This window comes from Pistacia vera, unplaced genomic scaffold, assembly GCF_008641045.1.
Source record: "Pistacia vera cultivar Batoury unplaced genomic scaffold, PisVer_v2 Contig1103, whole genome shotgun sequence".
NCBI lineage: Eukaryota > Viridiplantae > Streptophyta > Magnoliopsida > Sapindales > Anacardiaceae > Pistacia > Pistacia vera.
In genome coordinates, this window is record NW_022195142.1 from 31,080 (window position 1) to 54,346 (window position 23,267).

General features: G+C 36.8%; 1 pseudogene; it reads right to left on the bottom strand.

Moving 5' to 3' along the window:
• Positions 1–3,830: 3,830 nt before the first annotated feature.
• Positions 3,831–18,008, bottom strand: LOC116139673 (annotated as a pseudogene).
• Between the last annotated feature and the right edge of the window lie 5,259 nt (positions 18,009–23,267).

Genomic DNA, 23,267 nt, shown 5'->3' on the forward strand with positions numbered 1-23,267 from the left:
AAATTCGTATAATAATTAAATACATTCCAGATACAATGCTATTTTTGGGTAACGCTCACTTTTTTTTTTTTTTTTCAAGAATGTTTATATTTGCATAATTTCAGGGTTTTTAAAACATGTTACTTACCTTGTCACAAATTGGATAATTATGTAGAAAATTATAAAGTTCAAATAATAATAATAATAATAATAATAATGATAATATAATATTGATTAGACCATCAAAATAAAAGTAAAAAATATTTTTTAATCAAGGCATATGAAAATTAGATGGTAGCCTATATAAATGTTATCTTAGGTTTAAAGAAAATGGGAAATATTATATTATACTTATTCAGGATTTTACTCCTAAATTAAATATCTTTTACTACAGGAATATATGAAAATAAAATGTTAAACAGTTAATGTTATCTTAAGTTTAAAGGAACTAAGATATTATTATGATTTATCAAGATGTTTTACTCCTATATTAACGTAAAATATAGAAAAAAATCTTTCACAAATCTCTTATACAATATTTTAAAAATATTCAATTATGTAAAATATGAATTTTTCTTTAAAATTTAAATCGTAATTAAGTAAATTTTGATTTACACTAATATAGTTATGATTTTTAAAATATTTATTTGAGTATTTTAAGCAAATGGAAAGTTGGAAACCGTGATGGACGGCTCCGAAAGTGACATGGCGCTTTGGGGAATTAATAAATGGGCTGTATTAATCTGAACCGTCAAGGGTTGAGCTGGAGGGCGGTTAGGATTTCGAGATTAACGGTTTTAGGTGGCCCCATTACGTGAGTTTACGTAATTCGGGTGCTGATTAGTTGATGGGCGTTTCTTTTCAAATATTCAAGTGTGGACAAAGATTAGGTGACGTATCATAGGCTGCATGCTGACCAAACAACACGTAAAAAAATAATAATCTAGATATGTATGAGTATGACTAGATTATTAGGTGAGTTATCCAATTAGCGACCAACATTTACGCTTAATCCGGTTTACCTTTTATACCTTAATTAAACTGATTTAGGATTGAATGCTGGTTTAAAGAAATATCTGTAGAAGAAATGACTTGAACATGATCTTATATTTTAATTAGGATAAGTATAGTTTACATATTTTTCTCTCACGAAAACCAAATTTAGATTTGATTAAATTTAATCTTTAAATAAGAGATAATAACATTTATCAAGGAGTTGAAGCAATTAATGTAGAACAAGTGGTAATTTAATTGAAGTTAGAGAAATTAATTGGGTTTATTTTATGTCATATCTAGTTTTTGAGTAAAGAAAATGCAATTCTCAATCATTCCATGATTGATAAGAGATGTTTTCAATTTTCCAAAATTTATCATTGGATTATACCAAAGCAGTCAAGTTTTTTTCCTTTGATAAATCTTAAATTATTCTTTTACACTACCCAAAAAAAATTCCTTTAAAACATTTTTTTCTTGTATTATTTCCTTAAGAATTTTTTTTTTTTTTTAACATATATATTTTGTTCCAGAAAAATAATTGTAATTTTTAACTTGCGAATTTACAATCAATGTCATAAATCTGTTTGATTTGAACTCAAATAAGAACACTGTTTTGATTTTGGTCCAATTAATTTGGCGAAACGTGGAAGGCTGCAAAGCTCATACACATATACTTAAAAAAAAAGGTGTCTAAATTTGGGTCCAAAGAATTGCAAGTCAAAGTCATCCAATTTTGTATATTAAGAGTTCGCATGGTCAATTTGATCAGCATGAAATTAAAATATCTCAAGTTGTGCCTGTCAGTGCTTCACATGTTCTTATAATAATATTAGAGTTTAATAAAGAGAAAATGACATTTTCTATTTTAATAAACTCTTTGTTAGAATATTATCTTGTTGAGCTCACCAAACGACAGCATTTCCAGTAAGCGACAACGGCTGCAAAGGGATTCTTGTAAATTCAGTTCACATTACAAACGTAGACTTCAATTTTTGTGGATAAATGAATAATTCTCACACAAAATAAAAGTCCACAAAATTACAAAACCCTCACTTCTTATGAAGATGACATCAAAATAATTTAGAAAGATGACTGAGTCCAAGTAGTACGTAATATAGACGTCTGCTTTTGTAGGTAGATAACACAATATAAGAAACTTTATAGAATTTTTTTTTTTTAACGACGGAGTGATTTTAAAGTGGTTTGAATCTAAAAAGTTAATGAAAAAAATGAACATTTTTAATTGTCAGGCTAACCCTTTAGATTATCATATATCTATTGACTAAAAAAACTTATTTAAAACTATAAACACTTTTAAAATTACGTAAGAGTGTTTGATTGTATTTTAAAAGTGTTTATAAGATTTTAAATAAGTTATTTTACGACTTATATGAGAGAAACTATAAATTCTTGTTTTAGTTTATTTAAAAAGTTTAAATTTTAAAAATTCCCCGATTCTATTTTATTTATTTGACTTAATTTATTCTTGTATGTTAAAACACTTTTTGGTAAATAAGTACTAAAAACTCTTTTACATTTTCCTTACCAAACCATTAACAAAATTTTCACAAAAGCTCGACTCTAATAAACTTTTCTTTAATAAGTTCTATCGAATAAGAAGTCGTACCAAACAAACCTCGAAAACACTTTAATTTACATAATTTTTTTTTTTTTTTAAAATTTATTGGGGTTTAGGGTTTAGCAGAAAGGAATATAGACTTCACATGAAAAAGGGAGTGGTGTTTTCTTGAACAAGCAGGAACCTTAGAACAATCCATCTGATATCTCACCATCATTCATGATCGATCATAATTTGTATAAGGGGTCCACGTACAAGTGCATGAAAATGGGAGATTGGAATTGGCTTTAGCTTGAAGAATATTGTATTTTTTATACAAGTTCGTTGTCAGCCTGTCTTCTTCCATAATGTTCTTTCAATCAATCTTTCTAGTTGTTGCCTTCTTCTCAAAGTTATCTATACGTACGTACAATTTTGACTCTGTCTCCCCTACCATACCTAGCTCTCATTGATGTTTCCTGCATTCTCTCACCAACCCCATCTTATTTGTAAAGCTTGTTCTTCTGTTTTATGACAATACTGCACTTGTAACATACCCTTTTGCAATTTATTGAGTGGGGTCTGTAGAGTTACGATTATCACGTATTATCTTACTATCTTGTTTGGTGGGATTCGAATTTATCTCTTACGCACCTTAAATAGTGAGAATTCAGAGCGTGTCCCCCATATTCAAACTTGGATATTATTTTTTCAAATAAGCTCGATAAGGTAGGATAGAAGATATTACAAAAACAATATGTGATGATTGTAACTCTTTAAGCCTCACTCGACTAGGTGGTTAGTGGATGTTACAACAGATCCTTTCTAGCCACAACAAGTTCATACTTGCCTTATTATTTTCCTTGCCTTTAGTAAGCTTTATTTTTGGGTTACAATTATGTCGAGGTGTCAAATGAGTCATCAATTGAGTTTGATGGAATTTTTTCAGAACAAAATTGGGGTCAGGCTGTTGGGATAAAGTGGGTCTAATTCTAAGTATTGTTTAGTTTGGTGCCTAGTTTGAAAGCTATTAGTAACCTTTTGTCTTTGTGCTTTTAGTTGATGCAGTATTCTTGGTGAGAGATTGAATATTGATGAGCTAGGAAATAATCAATATCAATGTCAAATTATAGTTTCTTCTGTTAACTTCGATTGAGACCTATCATCAATAAACCTAAATTTTGGATAAGATTTGGCATAATAGTTGAGTTAGAGTCAGAATATGGTTGTGTCTTTTAATTTTAAACCTTATTCAAATTAAAGATACAAGATTAGTACTGCCTAAATGAGTCTGAGATTAACAAGATTATTTCATAGATCAAATCCAGAAAATACAGGAAGCTCCAGGATTATCCTCAATCAAAATGGACACAAGCTAAACTCCAACATTAATAGCATCCCATTTTACCCAGCAGTCATGATCTATTTCTCATTGCTAATTTGTGTAAATGAAATCACAATTTCTATGGTCTAGTATCAATTAGTTCAGCTGCATATATATGGTTAAAAATTAAAACTATCGAGCCTCTAACAATGAGATAGTGATTTCATTAGTTGAAGAAGATTCAGGCTTTCCTAAAGAAGAGTCTGGTCCCTGTGATTTCCTGTCCATCAAGAAGCCAGGTTGCTTTGGCTGAGGCAACTCGTTCTCACTACCAAGCATCACAACTACAGATGACATATTTGGCCTGTCCTCAGGATACTGTTGAACACATAAGAGACTAATGTGGATACATCTTATCGCTTCTGAAAGATTGCAGGATTGATCTCCCAATACTGAATCAATCAGTTCCAGTTGCTTGCCTTCATTCCACAGTTTCCATGCCTAAAATATATCAAAACCCTTCTGTTAATATGCCAGAAATAACATAATTCCTGAACTTTTTGTTGAAAGTAAACTAATGCTTTTCGGATTTTACTTACCTGTCCTATAAGGTTATGGTTGTCATCTGGATGATAAAACCCTCTATTTTTGCTTCCACTTACTATCTCCAGCATTAAAATGCCGAAGCTGAAGACATCAGATTTTACAGAGAAAAGTCCATCAGTGGCATATTCTGGAGCCATATATCCACTGTATAAGAATGATAAGAGAGAAATTTTGTTAATTAATATAGAAGTGTAGTAGAGAACAATAAAATGACAGGGCAAGAGGATGCTTACTAAGTTCCAACAACTCTTTTTGTGTTTCCTTCTGTCTCATCTCCGCCAAAAGTTCTTGCCAAGCCAAAATCTGAAATTTTCGGATTCATCTCATGGTCAAGTAGTACATTACTTGCTTTCAGATCTCTATGTATAATCCTCAATCTGGAATCTTGATGAAGATAAAGAAGACCTCTAGCAATCCCGCAAATGATTTGAAAACGCTTGGACCAATCTAATACTGTGCTTCTTGTTTGATCTAGCAAGAATAATATTCAGGTTAGTGTGTTGTCATGCTTGAATTGTTAAAGAATCAACCTCACTTTTGCTAGAACAAATCCAAATGTCTCTAATAGAAATACACTAAGCTAGCAGACCGAAAATAAAAGAGTCTAGGCTGTTGTTGGGCATGAATTCATATATCAGCATTTTCTCATCTCCTTCAATGCAGCACCCAAGAAGCTTTACAAGATTCCTATGTTGTAGTTTGGCAATCAGTATAACTTCATTCGTGAACTCGTTTAATCCTTGCCCAGAAATCTTCGAAAGCCTCTTGACAGCGATTTCTTGTCCATCTACAAGTGTACCCTGGAAAGACATTTTGTGAAATTAGTTACTGTGAGCTTCAGTAAAATAGTAGTAATATGTTCTTATGAGTTCATATAGTTTTATGAGCTTACTTTGTATACAGGTCCAAAGCCACCTTCTCCAAGCTTGTTGTTGATTGAAAAGTTTTCAGTGGCATTAGAAATGGTATCTAATTCAAACAATGGTAGCTCCAAGTCATCTTTTGGATCATCCTGTCTATGACTGCTGCCCCTGTTGGTTTCTGTTTTCTCTGAAACAGTGAACATATTAACTATAAATAATGAAACATTGTTCTCCTAGGTATGAGACGCAGTAATTCTGTAACATTGTTCTCTCTTTATTGAATATCTAATACATGTAAGGAATTTACCAATGATCCATTTTGTAACGGATTTTAATTACGGAAATTATGTTAAAAATACAAAGCTATCCTGTTTCAAAAGACTGACTCAGAAAGAAATTGTAGCATTTCAATTCATTTTACAAAAGTTCTGCAAAACATTAAGATATACTTAAGAGGCAGACTGAGGAACATTACCTATAATGTTGTTCTGTTTTTGGGTATGTATAGCCAATGATAAGCGAAAAGCACAGCAACCACAGCAACCGCAGCATGGTAGTAAAACTATTATCATTATATTCTTATGCTCCATTCGCCCCTTGACCAGACATTGGGGATATGTGAAAAGAGCACTAGTCAAGTTATATAAATGTATCATATTATCTTAATCTACACTCAAAATAATCACAAGTAAGATGGTGAACTGATACAAACAAATTAAGCCAGTACTTTTTCTGAGAGACATTCGGATATACAACGTCCTTCCCACCAGCTGGAACTGTTTCTGTCCAACAGATCACCAAACCACATAGTGCATCCACTGCCTCCTCCACTATATATGAGTTAGTGTAGCCATACAAGAAAGTTTCTAATGCATTTCTCCCTGCATTCCTTGAGATTCATACTTCCTGTTCACTGAAGAATGTGTAGCTCTGGCACTTTCAATCCATCAAACTTGATATAAAACCTCTCTTTCAGTAGTTTATGGGCTTATTGCGAATGCCCCTTGAACCAGTCCATGCTGTCCAATGATTTTGACTTGAATCCTTTCTAAACATTGGCAAATTGGGATGCACTAAGAATACAAATCCCATAAGAGCCACAAATATCATAATTGCACAGCGATCTCTAGGCACCGATGCATACAGTTTCCAACTTGATTTCTTCATTCCATACGAATCGTTCACGAGACACTTACTTGTTTCAGTCATAACATTCTTGAGATCGCTGATTTATTTGTTGCATTGAACATGTAGTAACCCTCCTCCTCATTAGAGACAAATTTGTACTTAAAAAACTGGATATAGGCCGTAACTCTGGCGCTCCACTGAACCCAAGGCCATTCCATGGACCCGTCCTTAAAATTTTGTTGAACCCTGTCCTCATAATTACTTCAGGATTTCTTGCAGTTCAATTCCCCAAGTGAAGTCTCCTGGAGATGGGTCATCCGGGCTCCTCCAGGCTGATATTACGCGTTCAAGACCAGTTTTTTAGGTCCCATCCGAGTCTTCATTCTGCAGTCAATGTATCAGAAGGATAGTCAAAGCTTTGCCACAAATAAGTTTCCTAAATTACCATCTTGTTCATCTCTTAGAACAAGATTTCCTGAATCGAGGACTGAACCACTGCTGAACTCGATACTGTTGTCAAGTTGGCTGACCAAACTCTACTGGCTCTGGCTCATCAGAACAAGATTGCCGTGTTCTGTTTATCATCAACATTCGGAAGATCATTGATCGGATTGAGTCTATTTGCAACCCAGACACTGTTGAACTGGATCTTCTTGTACCAATTCCAGTACCGTTCTTTTAACTACCAGACTGAAGAAACCAGCTCAAATGTTTGATCCTTTGAAACTAAAGTCCTGCCCTCACTAAGAGACTGGGATGAACGAAATGGTGTCAGTTGTTGCATAACATAATCCAGAGCAAAGAGCCAAGTTTAAACTGATAAAAGATAACAAAGAACATCCATTGGGGTCTAGACCTATTAGCTCTTTGCACCAATTTACGAGTGAACACCAATAATGACAGTCCATCTAGAAGGGTATGACTTAAAAGTTACAATAATTTGACTACATTTCAGAGTAGAGAACTGCTTTTAATTGTTGCAGAATGAAGGACCTCACTAGTACAGACTGGTAGGCGGTAGCTGAAAATTTAGTAACTTTGTTGATATGTGAATTAAATATCTAACACAAGTAAACCCAAGTCCTGTATAGGCCCAAGATGACGAAAAAATTGGCGCACCATTACAAATGAACTAGAATTTGATTGTTGGCCGGCTAGGTGGCGTCTTTGCATTCACATGTCCCCAAAAATTCACACTGGAAAAGACATGCTTGACTTCATTGATTACTATGCAAACATGTTTTCCTCTGTATTTTCACATTAGTAAAGTTTGGCGTCACCATCAATCAAGGGAAATTCTACCCGTTCTAAATAATCTACACGGTTCTACTTTGGTTACCACTTAATTCTTCTTGGTTTCGTTGAATTCACTTTATGCGCTGAAAAAGGAGAGAGAGCTTTAGATATTAAATTAGCTAGAGTAATAAAATTGTTAATGCATCCAATCTTACATGTGTTGAGGGAACTTTCGTTCTGGCAGTATCAAAGGAATAAAATTAGAAGGATATTGGCTTCGTTTGGTTGGATTTTGGAATATACTTTTAGTATTCCCAAAAAAAGTTAAACAGTAAATACTCAAAAACATCATATTTTTCAACTTTATTCAACTTTTTTAAACCCCCTAAATTATTAATTTAATTAAATACCCAATATTTTAATGTTTTTTGTACAGCGCTCCGGCCACCCCGCGCGTGAGTGGGTCGGCTGTCCGTATTTGAGGTTGGGTTTGAAGGTGTTTTTTGTTAACTTTTAATGTTTTATTATAGGGGGTTTGTTTGTAAAAAAATAAACATAGAGGGTATTTTATTAATTTGTAAATCTTACATCGTAATACCATCCAATGTCACTTTTTTTTTTAACTTTTTTCAAAAAACTTTTTCCAAAAACCCAAATGTTGAACCAAAGAAACCATTAACATTTCAAAAACTTTTAGGACTAATTGACACATACATCTCTAGAGAAGTAATTATAAATTGGATATGCTGAACCACATGTTCCCAACCCGTAACAATATATTACGACTCACAAGTTCAACTAGGAGGATAAAATGGTAATTCAAAAACAGTCAAGGGTAATTATGTCACTTTACCCCTGTATTCCCATCTTCTTCTCATCTCCCCCTCCCATTTTCATCTTATTTCATCTCACCTTTTTTTCGGCAAATACCTCCCTTTTGGATTGTTTTTCGGTTGATTGCACATTGGAACTTCACCCTTCACCACCATTGGAACCCCCTTCACCCCTTCTTCTAAACCCACCTTCAATCGGCTTTCCCCATCTTCGTTTGCTGTCCCCGGTCGTTTGGACGCCCCACACCATTCGTAAAATTTCCCAGCCAACCTGCCCATCTCCGATCACCAAAATGCAACCTTCAGTACCAAACGGTCATCAGATGCTCCTCTTCATAACCCCCTATCAGTTTGGCCGAGCTGTCCAATCGTTTTGCGCGACTCCCACTTGGTTTGTGCGACTTTCAAGGTTGGGTTTTTGATTGGAACTATTGAGGACACTTGATTGGGCTAATGCTTGTTTGTTTGGAGTCGGCTTGTTGGTAGTCTGTTGTTGTTTTGTACTTTTGTTTTTGGCGACTCTATCGCCGGCGGTCGATTTCCCCTGGGCTTTGCAAACGCCCACCATGTGTTCATAAAAGGGCCCCAGAGAGCCTTCTGCGCGCGCTTAGCGCCTGAATTTGAAATTTTTCTCTCAGTTTTTTATTCTTGTGATGACTGTATAATACACTTTCGTGAGTGTGATTAAATTTTAATGGGTATTGATTTTGTTTCGAAATTGTGGTGGTTTGTGGCGGTGTTGATGGTTGTATTTGGTGGTTCTAGTGGTGGGTTGGAGTTGGTGGAGGTCCAGGCGGCGGAAGCGATTCATGGGATATGGACCAAAGAGGAGGGTATTTTTGTCTTTACATTCACTATCATCTCACCTAACAGAATTTACTCCAAATACTAGCATCCCAACCTTAAAATCCAACATTCAATCATTTTTTTCTTTTTTTATTTATATGGGATGTAATTGTATCACAAGGATAATAATGTGGACTTGGACATATACAGTTACAAAATATCGAGCCTCCAAAAGTGAGATACTGATTTCATTCTTTGACATTAATCCATAATTGTTTGATGAAAGGCCTGGCTCAACAAATTCCTGTCCATCAAGAAATCAGGTTGTTTTGGCTGAGGCAATATACTATCACTACCAAGCATCACTACTACAGTTGAATGGTGGCCTCCACACGTATACTGTTGCACACATAAGAGACTAATGTGGATGCATCTTGTTACTTCTGAAATACTGCATGATTCTCCCAACACTGAATCAATCAATCAGTTCCAATGGCTTGCCTTCATTCTAGTTTTCCATGCCTAAAACATTTAAAAAACCCTTCTGTCAATTATGATCTCATTCCAAATTGATCAAAAGTTGACATAATTCTCTGCATTTTAGGAATGTAATTAAAAGTTTTTTCACTTACATATCCTGTGAGGTTGAGGCCACTCTCGATGATAGAAACCCTCTATTCCTCCCCCATTAAGATCTCCAAAATAAAATGCCGAAGCTAAACACACAGATTTAACAGAGAACAGTCCCTCAGTAGCGTATTCTGGTGCCATGTAACCACTGTGGAGAACTTTACAAAAAAGTGTTTTTTTTTCATCAATGAGTGAAAGTGAATACAAAGATTTTCAAACAATGATATACTTACTAAGTTCCAGCCAGTCTTTTGTGTTCCCTTCAGTTTGATCTCCACAAAAGTTTGGGCCACAAACCAAAGTCTGAAATTTTTGGGTTCATTCATGATCGTAATACATTACTCGCTTTGAGATCTCTATGTATAATCCTCAGATCTAGAATCTTGATGAAGATAAAGAAGACCCCTTGCAATCCCACATATAATGTTGAAACGCTTCGACCAGTCCAATAGCTTGCTTCTTGATTGATCTGGCATGCATAAAATTCAAATTAACATATGTCTATAATAGAGATACAGTAAGTCAGATGAAATTCATAAGGTTACCAAAGATGAAGTAGTCCAGGCTCTTGTTGGGCATTAATTCATAAATCAACAATTTCTCGTTCGTTTCAATGCAGCAACCAAGAAGCTTTACAAGATTTCGGTGCTGTAGATTCGCAATGAGTAACACTTCATTCTTTAACTCATTTAATCCTTGCCTAGAAATATTTGAGAGCCTCTTCACAGCAATTTCTTGCCCATCCGCTAGTGTGCCCTGGAAAAAAGTAAATGTGAAATAAGTTATTGTGTTCTGAGTAAAATAATTCCTCTTCTCATGTGTTCAATTCACTATCATGTTTCAGTGTTTTACTTGGTATACAGCTCCAAAGCCACCTTCTCCAAGCTTGTTGGATAATGAAAAGTTATTGGTGGCTTTCGCAATTGTAGCTAACTCGAACATTGGTAGCTCTAAGTCTTCTCTTTCCTGATGCATTTCGATGTTGTTTTCTGTTTTCTCCAAAATAGTGCACATTATCAGATATCAATAATATTCAGAGGTCAAGTTTCCTAAGCTGTTCCTACCATAAACTTATGGCTATGTTTAAAAGATTTTATTCAAAACTGGATGGTGAAAGATTAGGCCAACTCTAAAAGAACAAACAAATGCAATAAGTGTAAGGAGAGCAACCAAAAACTCAGAGAGCTTAGCAATGGAGGAAAGTTGAATATTCCATTTCAGTGTATATTTTCTTGCTATACAGGGGAGAAGAATGAGAATATATACAGAGACTCTATAACAAACTTGTAACAGATTAACAAACCCAGCCTATCATACTGTGCTAGCTGGTAGACATGTGCTAAAATGAATGAAAGAATAACAAAAAGTATATACAACAACGAAAAAGTAAAAACTGATTACAAAACTTGGCCTGTATCTGTTAACATTCCCCCGCAAGATGGAGAATAGAAATTTACTATTCCCATCTTGGATAAGTGTGCTTGAAGAAGGTAGGATGGAAGAGCTTTGGTGAATGTATCAGTCAACTGTGCTTGAGAGGAAACATGAGCTGGTGTGAGATTTCCTTCCTGAATTTTATGGCGGATCAAGTGACAATCAAGCTTTATGTGCTTGGTTCGCTCATGAAATACCGGATTGGCAGCTATGTGAAGGGCTGCCTGGTTGTCACAGTAGAGAATGGCAGCCTGCGGATGAGAAATGTCAAGATCATGGAGAAGGTATCGAAGCCAAATAAGTTCTGAACAAGTAGTGGCCATAGAGCGATACTCAGCTTCAACAGATGATCTGGAACCAACTGTTTGCTTCTTAGACTTCCAAGAAATAAGCGATTGACCCAAGAAAACACAATATCCTGTTGTATACCGGCGAGAATCCCGGCAAAAGGCCCAATCCGAATCACAAAAAGCTGTAAGTTGAAGTTGAGATGAGGATGGCAGCAAAAGACCTTGAGCAGGTGCAGTTTTAATATACCACAAGATACGGTAGGCTGCTGCAAGGTGGGAGGAAGAAGGTTGATCCATAAATTGGCTTAATAATTGGACAACAAAGCAAATATCTGGGCGGGTTATTGTGAGGTACAATAACCTATCAATTAACCTTCGAAAGATACTTGGATTAGAAAGTGTAGTCCTTTCAGATTTGCTGATTTTGAAGTGTTGATCCATAGGAAGTCTAAGGGGTTTGCATCCAAGCATACCCGAATCTGCCAAAATGTCTAAGGCATATTTCCTTTGACATATATGAATACCTTTGGAAGATCTAGCAATTTCCTAGCCCAAGAAATAACGGAGACAACCAAGATCTTTAATCTTGAATTTGCTATTCAAAAAATTCCGTAGAGAAGCAATGGAGTCTTTGGAATTGCTAGCAACCAGAAAATCATCAACATAAATGAGTAAAGTAGTAAAATTTTCCCCTCCATGCTTGGTGAATAAGCTATAATCAGACTTTGATTGGATGAAGCCAAAAGCAATAAGAGAAGAGGTGAGTTTAAAGTTCCATTGTCTTGAAGCTTGCTTTAGGCCATAAAGGCTTTTAAGCAATTTGCAAACTTGAGTTGGTTTACCTTTGGTGTAACCCGGGGGTTTCTTCATGTAAATTTCTTCATGTAAATCACCATTAAGAAATGCATTATTTACATCAAATTGATGTAAATACCATCCTTTGATGGCAGCAACACTAAGAAGGCATCTAATAGTGACAAGTTTAGCAACGGGTGATAAAGTTTTAGTATAATCTATGCCTTTTTGTTGGGTGTAGCCTTTAGCTACAAGTCTAGCCTTAAGTCTTTCAACAGAACCATCAGACTTAAATTTAATGCGATAGACATACTTACAATCGATTGCTTCTTTTCCTTTAGGCAAATAAGTGATGGTCCAAGTATGGTTGTTTTCCAAAGCTTCAATTTCAGCATCCATAGCTTTGCACTACTCAGGATCTTTAATTGCTTATTTATATGAGGTGGGCTCGGTTTGAATGGAAATGGATGATGAAAATGCTTGAAAAGAGGAATTAAAATGCTTGTAAGATAAGCAATCAAAGAGAGAAATATTTACCATTTAATTGAGGTGCTGCAGTGGAAGCTGATCGGTGAGGTGAGGCAAGCCTAACTTGTTTGCAATGGAAGTCCTTCAGATATTGAGGAGCAGTCCTGTTCTGGGTAGGCATGCGAAGTGTAGGGGCAACAGGAAGAGGAATGATGGAATTAGATGGTAGAGAAGTGGGAGAAGGGGAGGATGTATTAGGGCAATCAGTGGAAACAGCAAGAGGGTCAAGGTATAAAGGAGAAGGAGATATGGGATTTAGAAAAGTAGAAGGAGGTGCAAACGAAAGAGAGAAAATAAGGAGAGATGGGGCTGTGGAAGAAGGAGAGAGAGGTGTTTGAAAAGGAAAAAAAAAATCATGAAAAATAACATCCCTTGAAATGAAAATGGTAATAGTTTTGAGATCCAAAAGCTTGTAGCCTTTAGTTCCAAAAAGGTAACCAAGAAATGCACATGCACGACCTCTAGGGTCAAATTTGTTCTATTATGAGCAAGTGTGGCGGCAAAGCAAAGGGAACCAAATATTCTCATGTGAGCATACTTTGATTTTTTTATTAAAAAGGAGTTCATAAGGTGTTTTGTTGTTGAGAAGTGGTGATGGAAGCCTATTGATGATATATGTGGCTGTAAGGATGGATTCATTCCAGTAAGTTAAGGGAAGACCCGCTTGAAAAAGAAGGGCACGGGCCACATTTAGTAAGTGTTGGTGCTTCCTCTTAACAATTCCATTTTGTTGAGGGGTTGCAACACAGCTTTTGTGATGGATAATGTCTTTTTGATTAAAAAATTCATGCATGTTAAATTCAACACTATTATCACTTCTCAGAATTTTAATTTTCATTTGGAATTGTGTCTCAACAAGATTGTAAAAGGTTGTAATGCATTGTCTGGTTTCAGATTTGGCAGCAAGCAAGTAAATCCAGGTAGTTATAGAAAAGTCATCAACAATGGTCAAGAAGTACTTTGAGCCATCATGTGTAGTTGTGGAGCAAGGATCCCATAGGTCACAATGAATGAGCTCAAAGATTCTTGATGAAGAATGTGAACTGTTAGGAAAAGATAAACGATGAAACTTTGCTAATAGGCAAATTTTGCAACACTTTTCATTAATAGATGAAACTCCTTTGTGTACAAGAGGATTTGAAATTAACTGTAACCTAGGAAATGCTAAATGGCCTAGGCGATAATGCCATAGGTCAGTATTTGAGACAGAGTTTGTAAGGGAAGAAAAACAAGAAAACTTGGTATGGCTGCTGTATGAGTGTGTCGAGAGAAAAGTAGACAAAGCTTAGGGAAGAACTTCCTTGCAAATGAAATGGTACAAGCCATGCTTGAGCTCACCCTTCCTAATCGTTATCCATGAATGCAGGTCCTGAATAAAACAGTGAGTGGAAACGAAAAGCAAACAAAAATTAAGAGTAGAGGTTAGTTTGTTTGCTGAAATAAGGTTGAAAGAAAAGGATGGCACGCAGAGGAGATCATGCAAAATGATGGAATTAGTTAAGTGAATTGTTCCAATATGTGTGACAGGGGCGGAATGACCATTAGGTAGTTTCACAAAATAAGAAACTGTAGATGTAATAGTGGTGAAAAATGTGGTGCTGCAGACCATATGGTCTGTAGCGCATGTGTCAAGGATCCAAGCAATAGATGATGTATGTGGTGAATAGTGTGTGTGAGTAGATAAAGATGTGGAAGTACCAGACATTTGGGAAGATGATACTGGGTGAAGAGAGGTTTGAGGTGGGTTGTTGAAGTGGACAACGGAAGCCGCAATGGGTAAATCCTAAGGTCTGACCAAGGCCATCAGTTGCTGATATTGTTGCTTGGTGAAACCAAACTTGGCATCATTGTTGTTTTCAGAGTCATTGGTAAATGAAAAGGATGTCTGATTTGCAAGGAAACCAGATTGCTGCGGCTGCTGCTTGGTATGATATTTGTGACCAGGTGGATACCCATTGAGTTTGTAGCATTTCTCAATGGCATGGCCAGTCATGTTGCAATGTAAGCAAATAGGGGGCTTAGCATTGCCAACTTTGAAACATGTATCGAAAGTGTGACCAGTTATTTTACAGTGGCTGCAATAGGGATGGTCCTTTTTGGGAGGGTGGTTTGGTTTAGGTGAGGGTTTGGAAAGGGTGTAGGGTTGCTGGATTGCCATAGCCATAGTTTCGGGGGATGGAGTGGAGGAGGTCATTTGATGGTGTCTTTCTTGCTGTTGGATGAGGGAAAACACTTTGTAGACAGGTGGGATGGGATCTAAAATCATAATCTGGTCTTGGATGGAGGAGTAAGAGTCATTGAGACCCATAAAAAATTGCAGCACACGATCTCTTTGATATCGATCCAGTAAGGTTTTCATAGTACCACAATTGCAAGAAGGTATGAGACCATACGCAGAAAGTTCATCCCAGATAGCTTTTAACTTGCCATAGTAAATGCTTAACAAATCGTGTTCTTGAAGCAGAGCAGCCAACACCTTCTTGAGTTGGTAAATACAGGGACCATTTTGATGCGAAAATCGTTCCTGAAGATCCGACCAGATTTCTCGAGCATCATCAACAAAGAGAACGCTGGATTGGAGAGAAAAGCTGATAGAGTTGTGGAGCCAAGAAACAACCATGTCGTTATAGCGCTCCCAAAGCTCAAGCAATGGATCGTTGGGTTTAGATGGTTTGGTGATGGATCCAATGATAAAACCCAGTTTATTTTTCGCGCGGAGTGCACGACTAATTGAGTCAGACCAGGTGGCGTAGTTGTCGGTGGTGAGGAGATTGGCAACAAGGGTAAAGGCTGGACTGTCACCATGGTCAAGCCGATAGGGGTTCACCGGATCAAGGAGATTAAGGTATGGAGATGGGGTTTTTGATTCTAGGTCAGAGTGAGAATCGGAATCGGAGGTTGCCATTGAAGATGCTCTCGCTGGCTCTGATACGATGTAAGGAGAGCAACCAAAAACTCAGAGAGCTTAACAAAATGGAGGAAAGTTGAATATTCCATTTCAGTGTATATTTTCTTGCTATACAGGGGAGAAGAACGAGAATATATACTGAGACTCTGTAAGAAGCTTGTAACAAATTAACAAACCCAACCTATCATATTGTGCCAGCTGGTAGACATGTGCAAAAATGAATGAAAGAATAACAAAAAGTATATACAACAACGAAAAAGTAAAAACTGATTGCAAAACTTGGCTTGTATCTGTTAACAATAAGTTTGGAAACAAACAGAATGACATTACCTTCCGTATTCGTCCTTCTTTTGTGAATGTTCCTTTTGTAAATGCAGTAGCTCACTATAAGTACTCCGGCAACCACAGCAACGGCAATAGAGGTTATCACCAGTATCTTCATCTTAGGATTATCTTCTTTCTCTTGATTGACCATTAAAATATAGAATACAAAACAGTTAGTAAAAATATGCATGCATAGAAGGCAGCAAGAAATTGCTCTTTGTCTTGACTGCATACACCAACTTCAGTCTATACAGGATCAGTTATTAAGGAGTAACATAGACAAAATAAAGCCAACGATAAGCAAAAGCACAGCAACCACAGCAACCGCAGCAATGGTAGTAAAAACTATTATCGGTATATTCTTATGCTCATCATTCGCCCCTTGACCATGACATTGGTGATATTGAAAAGAGAACATAGTCAAGTTATATAAAATGTATCATATTATCTTAATCTACACTCAAAATTAATCACAAGTAAGACGGTGAACTGATATCAGTAAACAAAATTGAGCCAGTACCTTTTTCTGAAGCAGACATTCGGATATATAAGTCCTGTCCACCAGCTGGAAACTGTTTCATGTCCATCAGATCACCAAACCACATAGTGCAGCCACTGCCTCCTCCACTAATATCTGAGTTAGTGTATGCCATACAAGAAGAGTTTTCTAAGCATTTCTCCCTGCATTCCTTGAGATTCATACTTCTGTTCACTGAAGAATGTGTAGCATCTGGCACTTTCAATCCATCAAACTTGATAAAACCATCTGCCTTAGAGTAGTTTAGTGGCTTATTGCGAATGCACCCTTGATACCAGTCCATGCTTTCCAATGATTTTGACTTGAATCCTTCTAAACATTGGCAAATTGGTAATGCACTAGGAATACAAATCCCATAAGAGCCACAAAGCTTATAATTGTCACAGCGATCTCTAGGCACCGATGCATACAGTTTCCAACTTTGATTTTCTTCATTCCATACGAATCGTTCAAGAGCATTACTGGTTTCATTCATAACAATTCTTGAGATCGCTGATTTATTTGTTGCATTGAACATGTAGTAAACCTCCTCCTCATTAGACACAAATTTGTACTTAAAAATTGGATTAAGCCTTAGCTCTGGCGATCCACTGAACCCAAGGCCATTCCATGGACCGCTCCTATAAAATTTTGTTGAACCCTTCCTCATAATTATTTCAGGATTTTCTTGTAGTTCAATTCCCCAAGTAAAGTCTCCTGGAGATGGGTCATCCGGGCTCCTCCAGGCTGATATACGCCGTTCAAAACCAGTTTTTAGGTCCCATCCGAGCTTCATTTCTGCTATCAATGTATCAGAAGGATAGTCAAAGCTTTGCCACAAATAAGTTCCTAAATTACCATCTTGTTCATCTCTTAGAACAAGATTTCCTGAATCCAGGAGCTGAACCACTGCTGAACTCGATACTTTTGTCAAGTTGGCTGACCAAACTATACTTGTGCTCTGGCTCATCAGAACAAGATTGCCGGTTCTGTTTATCATCAACATTCCGGAAGAATCATTGATCGGATTGAGTCTATTTGCAACCCAGACAACTGTTTGAACTGGGATCTTCTTGTACCAAATTCCCAAGTACCGATTCTTAGAACTACCAGGACTGAAGAAACCAAGCTCAAATGTTTGATCCTTTGAAACTAAAGTCCTGCCCTCACTAAGAGACTGGGATGAACGAATGGTGTCAGTTGTTGCATAACATAATCCAGAGAAAAAGAGCAGAAGTTTAAAACTGATAAAAGATAAACAAAGAACATCCATTGGGGTCTAGACCTATTAGCTCTTTGCACCAATTTACGGATGAACACCATAAATGACTGTCCATCTAGAAGGGTATTGACTTAAAAGTTAATAATCTTGACTTACATTTCAGAGTAAGAGAACTGCTTTTAATTGTTGCAGAATGAAGGAACCTTCACTAGTACAGACTGGTAGGCAGTAGCTGAAAATTTAGTAACTTTGTTGATATGTGAATTAAATATCTAACACAAGTAAAACCCAAGTCCTGTGTTGGCCCAAGATGACGAAAGAATTGGCGCACCATTACAAAATGAACTAGAATTTGATTGGTTGGCCGAGCTATGTGGCGGTCGTTTGCCTTCACATGTCCCCAAAAATTCAACACTGGAAAATAACATGCTTGACTTCATTGATTAACAATGCAAACATGTTTCTCTCTGTAATTTTCACATTGAGTAAAGTTTTGGCGTCACCATCAATCAAGGGAAATCTACCGAGGCTAAATATCTACAGGGTTCTACTTGGGTTACAATTAATTTCTTCTTGGCTTCAGTTGAATTCACTTTATGCGCTGAAAAAGGAGAGGAGAGCTTTAGATATTAAATTAGCTAGAGTAAGAAAATTGTTAATGCGTCCATAATCTTACATGTGTTTTGATTCTTTAATGTGTTAGGTCAACTGAAATGTATCCATTATTAAGAGACGTAATTTGGAGTGCTTTCACAGAGAATTATTATCCCTGTCAGATTTATGGGTAATTAGTGATTAATTTTCCTTTGGGTTTCCAGATAACGTTCAGAGGGCGTTTGGTTCAGGAATGTTAGATTACTGAGAATGTTGGATTATTGGGAATATTGGATTACTGGAAAGATAGATTACCTTGAAAGATTACTAGGAATCTTTAAGAAAATATGTTTGGTTAGTTGGTGGGTATGTTATATTAATATGGTTGGTTATGGGGAATAAATTGGTGGGTATGTTATTTAAATTACTAAATTGTCCCCTTTACAAATATTAATATAATATTATTTTTATTATTAATTTTTGAATAATTTCTTTTAACCTCCAATATTTCAGATTTAGTTAAAACACCCCTGCTTATATAAAACTTTAATTTATTATGAAATCACCCCCGTCTCCTGCCGCCACCGCAGACCACCGCTGGAAGTCTCTGAAAGTCCCCATCAGCAACTCACCGTGACCAAGAGGCTTTGATATGGCCGTTTCCGGCCATATTGATGGCTGAAAACGGCCATATCAGGCCAGATATGGCCGTTTTTGGCCATCAATATGGCCGAAAACGGCCATAGCGATGACTCCCGAAGCCTCCCACCGAAACTCGTTCTTTTTTAGGGACTCTGGCGAGTTTTCCGAGGCGGTCCGTGGTGGTTGGCCGCTGTAGGTGGTGGTGGCTGGGTGGCAGTGGTGGTGGTGGCTGAGTGGCAGTGGTTTGTAAATTGTTTTAAATTCAAGGACATTATTGTCCAAAATTTTAGTTAAATAAGGGTAAAATTGAAATAAGATATTAATGTAAATTTATTTTAAAATGAGGGCATTATTGTCCAAAATTTTCATTAATAAGGGATAAAATTATAACAAAAAAGGATAACCTTGGTAATCTCAGAATACCTAAGAAAATGGAGGTAATCAGATTACCTCTAATATCACCAATAGTAGTTACTATTAGTATTTGAAGATTACCGGAATCTTATATTACTTGACAACCAAACGTGGTAATCAAGTAATATCAGATGATATTACCCTAATAATCTGACATTACCGTCAACCAAATGCCCCTGAGGGAACTTTCTTTCTGGGCACTATCAAAGGAAATAAAAATTAGAAGGGTATTTAACATTTCAAAACTTTTAGGTCTAATTGACACTACATCTCTTAGAGAAGTAATTATAAATATGGATATGGCTGAACCACATGTTCCCATCCGTAACAATAATTTACGACCCAACAAGTTTAACTAGGAGGATAAAATGGTAAGTTCAAAAACAGTCAAGGGTAATTATGTCACTTTACCCTGTATTCCCATCTTCTTCTCATATCCCCTGCCTATTTTCATCTTTTTCATCTCACCTTTTTTCCGGCGAATACCCCTTATTAGGCTTGTTTTCGGTTGATTGGCACATTGGAAATTCACCCTTCCACCACCACTGGAAACCCCCTTCACCCCTTCTTCTAAACCCACCATTCAATCGGCTTTCCCCACTCCCCGTTTGTCATCCACCGGTCGTTTTTGGACTGCCCACCACCTGTTCGTAAAATTCCCCAGCCAACCTGCCCATCTCCGACCACCAAAATGCAACCTATCAGTACCAAACGAGTCATCGGATGCTCCTCTTCATAACCTCCATCAGTTTGGCCCGAGCTTGTCCATCGTTTTTGCCGACGACTCCCACTTGGGTTTGTGCGACTTTCAAGGTTGGGTTGTTTTGATTGGAACTATTGAGGACTTGATTGGGGCTAATTGCTTGTTTGTTTGGAGTCGGGCTTGTTGGTATTCTGTTGTTGTTTTGTACTTTTGTTTTTCGGCCGAATCCTATCGCCGGCAGTCGTTTTCCCCTGGGTTTTGCAAAACGCCCACCATGTGTTCGTAAAAAGGCCCCAGAGAGCCTTCTGCGCGCGTTTAGCGCCGGAATTTGAAAATTTTTTCTTCTCAGTGTTTTATTCTTCGATGACTGATTGATAATACACATTTCGTGATGTGTGATTAAATTGTTTAATGGATTATTGATTTGTGTTCGAAATTTGTGGTGGTTTGTGGCGGTGTTGATGGTTGTATTTGGTGGTTCTAGTGGTGGGTTTGGAGTTGGTGCAGGTCCAGGCGGCAGAATCGATTCATGGGATTTGGATTCAAAGAGGGAGGGTATTTTTGTCTTTACATTCGCTGTCAATCTCACCTAACAGAATTTACTAACAGACATTATCGGAAGGTAGGTAATTGTCGTTTTGAAACTTTTTGGATGCTAAATTGTCGTTGTAGCAAACTGGGAGCATGTCGTTCGCCCTTATAAATGTCCACAAATTGTAGTTAGTCATATTCAAGGGTTGAGACCTATCATGTGCGAGCAAGTACATTAATCTCTACTTGTACATATACTTTCTGGCAGTAAATAGCAAAACCCTAAACCTAACAGCGCTAGTGATCGGAGGGGTCAATGAGTCAAATCAGAGGGGTTTCGAACGATGGACTATAAGGAAGGTGATGGAGGTGATTAGGTGGTTCAATACCGTCGGAAACAACCCAGATCGGGCAAAAACCGAGAGGGTGCATAGCGGCCGAGGGTGTTATTGAAGTAATCTAAAAATAGGATGGTTAATTATAATTCTACTAATTTAGGGGTTAATAAGTAATTTATTAATTTACTTGTTATGGGTATTATGGTAATTGCATTACCTGTAACTTAAAAAATGTTAACCGTGTTATTTTAAAGGTAGAAATCTGGAATAAATATAACCAAGGATATTAATTTAGGATTTCACCAAACTTCCGGTGGGAATACACTTGTTTACTCTATATATTGACGATGAATTTCAATCCACATCAATCTTCTATCTCAATTTTCACGCCGATATGATGATATTGGATATAGAACTGTGCAACCGTCATGGGCTGGACATTTGTTAATTACTCAAAATACTAGCATCCCACCTTGAAAAATCCAAGATTCAATCATTTTTTTAATTTAATATGGGATTGTATCACAACGAATAAATAATGTCGACTTGGACATATACAGTAACAAAATTATCGAGCCTCCAAAAGTGAGATACTGATTTCATTCTTCGACATTAATCCATAATCGCTTGATGAAAGGCCTGGCTCAAGTAAATTCCTATCCATCAAGAAACCAGGTTGTTTTGGCTGGGGCAATATACTATCACTACCAAGCATCACCACTACAGTTGACATGGTTGGCCTGTCCACCGGATACTGTTGCACACATAAGAGACTAATGTGGATGCATCTTATTACTTCTGAAATATTGCATGATTCTCCCAACACTGAATCAATCAGTTCCATTGGCTTGCCTTCATTCCATAGTTTCCATGCCTAAACCATATAANACATTTCCGATAGCCATCTCTGTCTTTCTTGAAGTTAAACAGTTTCTTGAAGTAATCCTTGAACGCTAAGTTCAGGGCCTGGGTGGGGAAGTATCTGCTAACATTAGCTGTGTTTCCTCTCCAAAGAGCAATGACACCTTCATCCTTCATAGTTCTGGCAAAGCAATCAGAAATTCCCTCGTATGCATGGTTCAGATAGTCTACCAGCCTTAATCATTTTATCCTGACTCTGAATCAAATGCTTAACACGCTCAATTGGAGCAGTTGCGGTCTTGGAAACCTCCATTAACATAACCAGTCACATTATAATTACGGGTGTGTAAATTGAGGGACAGCTTGGAAATGAAGTAGGACTGTTCTTGAATTTTCTGAAATACCGATGGATGGTGTGATCCATCTGCCATGCTGGATAAGCTTATGAATGAGGGGAAAGTCCTACCTCAGATAGGTTGGTTTGGTCGGTAGTATGGTATCCTTTATTCATACTGATGTATAGAGTTACTACTTCTTTTGATTTGCTGAGAAGACCTGTTGCATGGAATTTGGGTTTCTCTGCCCTTTGGATTCCTTGGCTGCTTTTATTTCGAATTTTTTTGTTTGGTAACTTTGGAGCTGTTTATCTTGCTTATCAGACTTTGGTTTTTGACTGCATTTCTTCATTCCATTTGTGTATGCTAACAATAATTTGAAGTGGATTACTCTCATTTAATTGTAAACTGTCATCTACTGGTAGAGTAACAGGATTAGATTTAGCCCTTTAAAATGGACCTTCCAATGAATGAAGGCAAGAATATGTCAGGAGTGGAAGAATAATATAGGAAGTTGCAGTTTTAAAAAAGTGCCAGGCAGGTTGAATTGGCAATGAATATTAGAATTTCTCTGGCAAATGAAATACGACCAAAAAAAAAAAAATTTCTATCCAAGCCCATTTTGTCATTTAGAAGTTAGTATTTGTTGTGCGTTTGTTAGGAGATCAACCAAAAACTCAAGAGAGCTTACCAATGGAGGAAAGTTAAATATTCCATTTCAGTGTATGTTTTCCTACTATATAGGGGAGAAAAACAAGCATATATACAGAGATTTTGTAACAAACTTGTAACAAATTAACAAACCCAACCTCTCATATTGTGCCAGCTGGTAGACGTGCTAAAATGAATGAAAGAATAACAAAAAGTATATACAACAACTAAAATGTAAAAA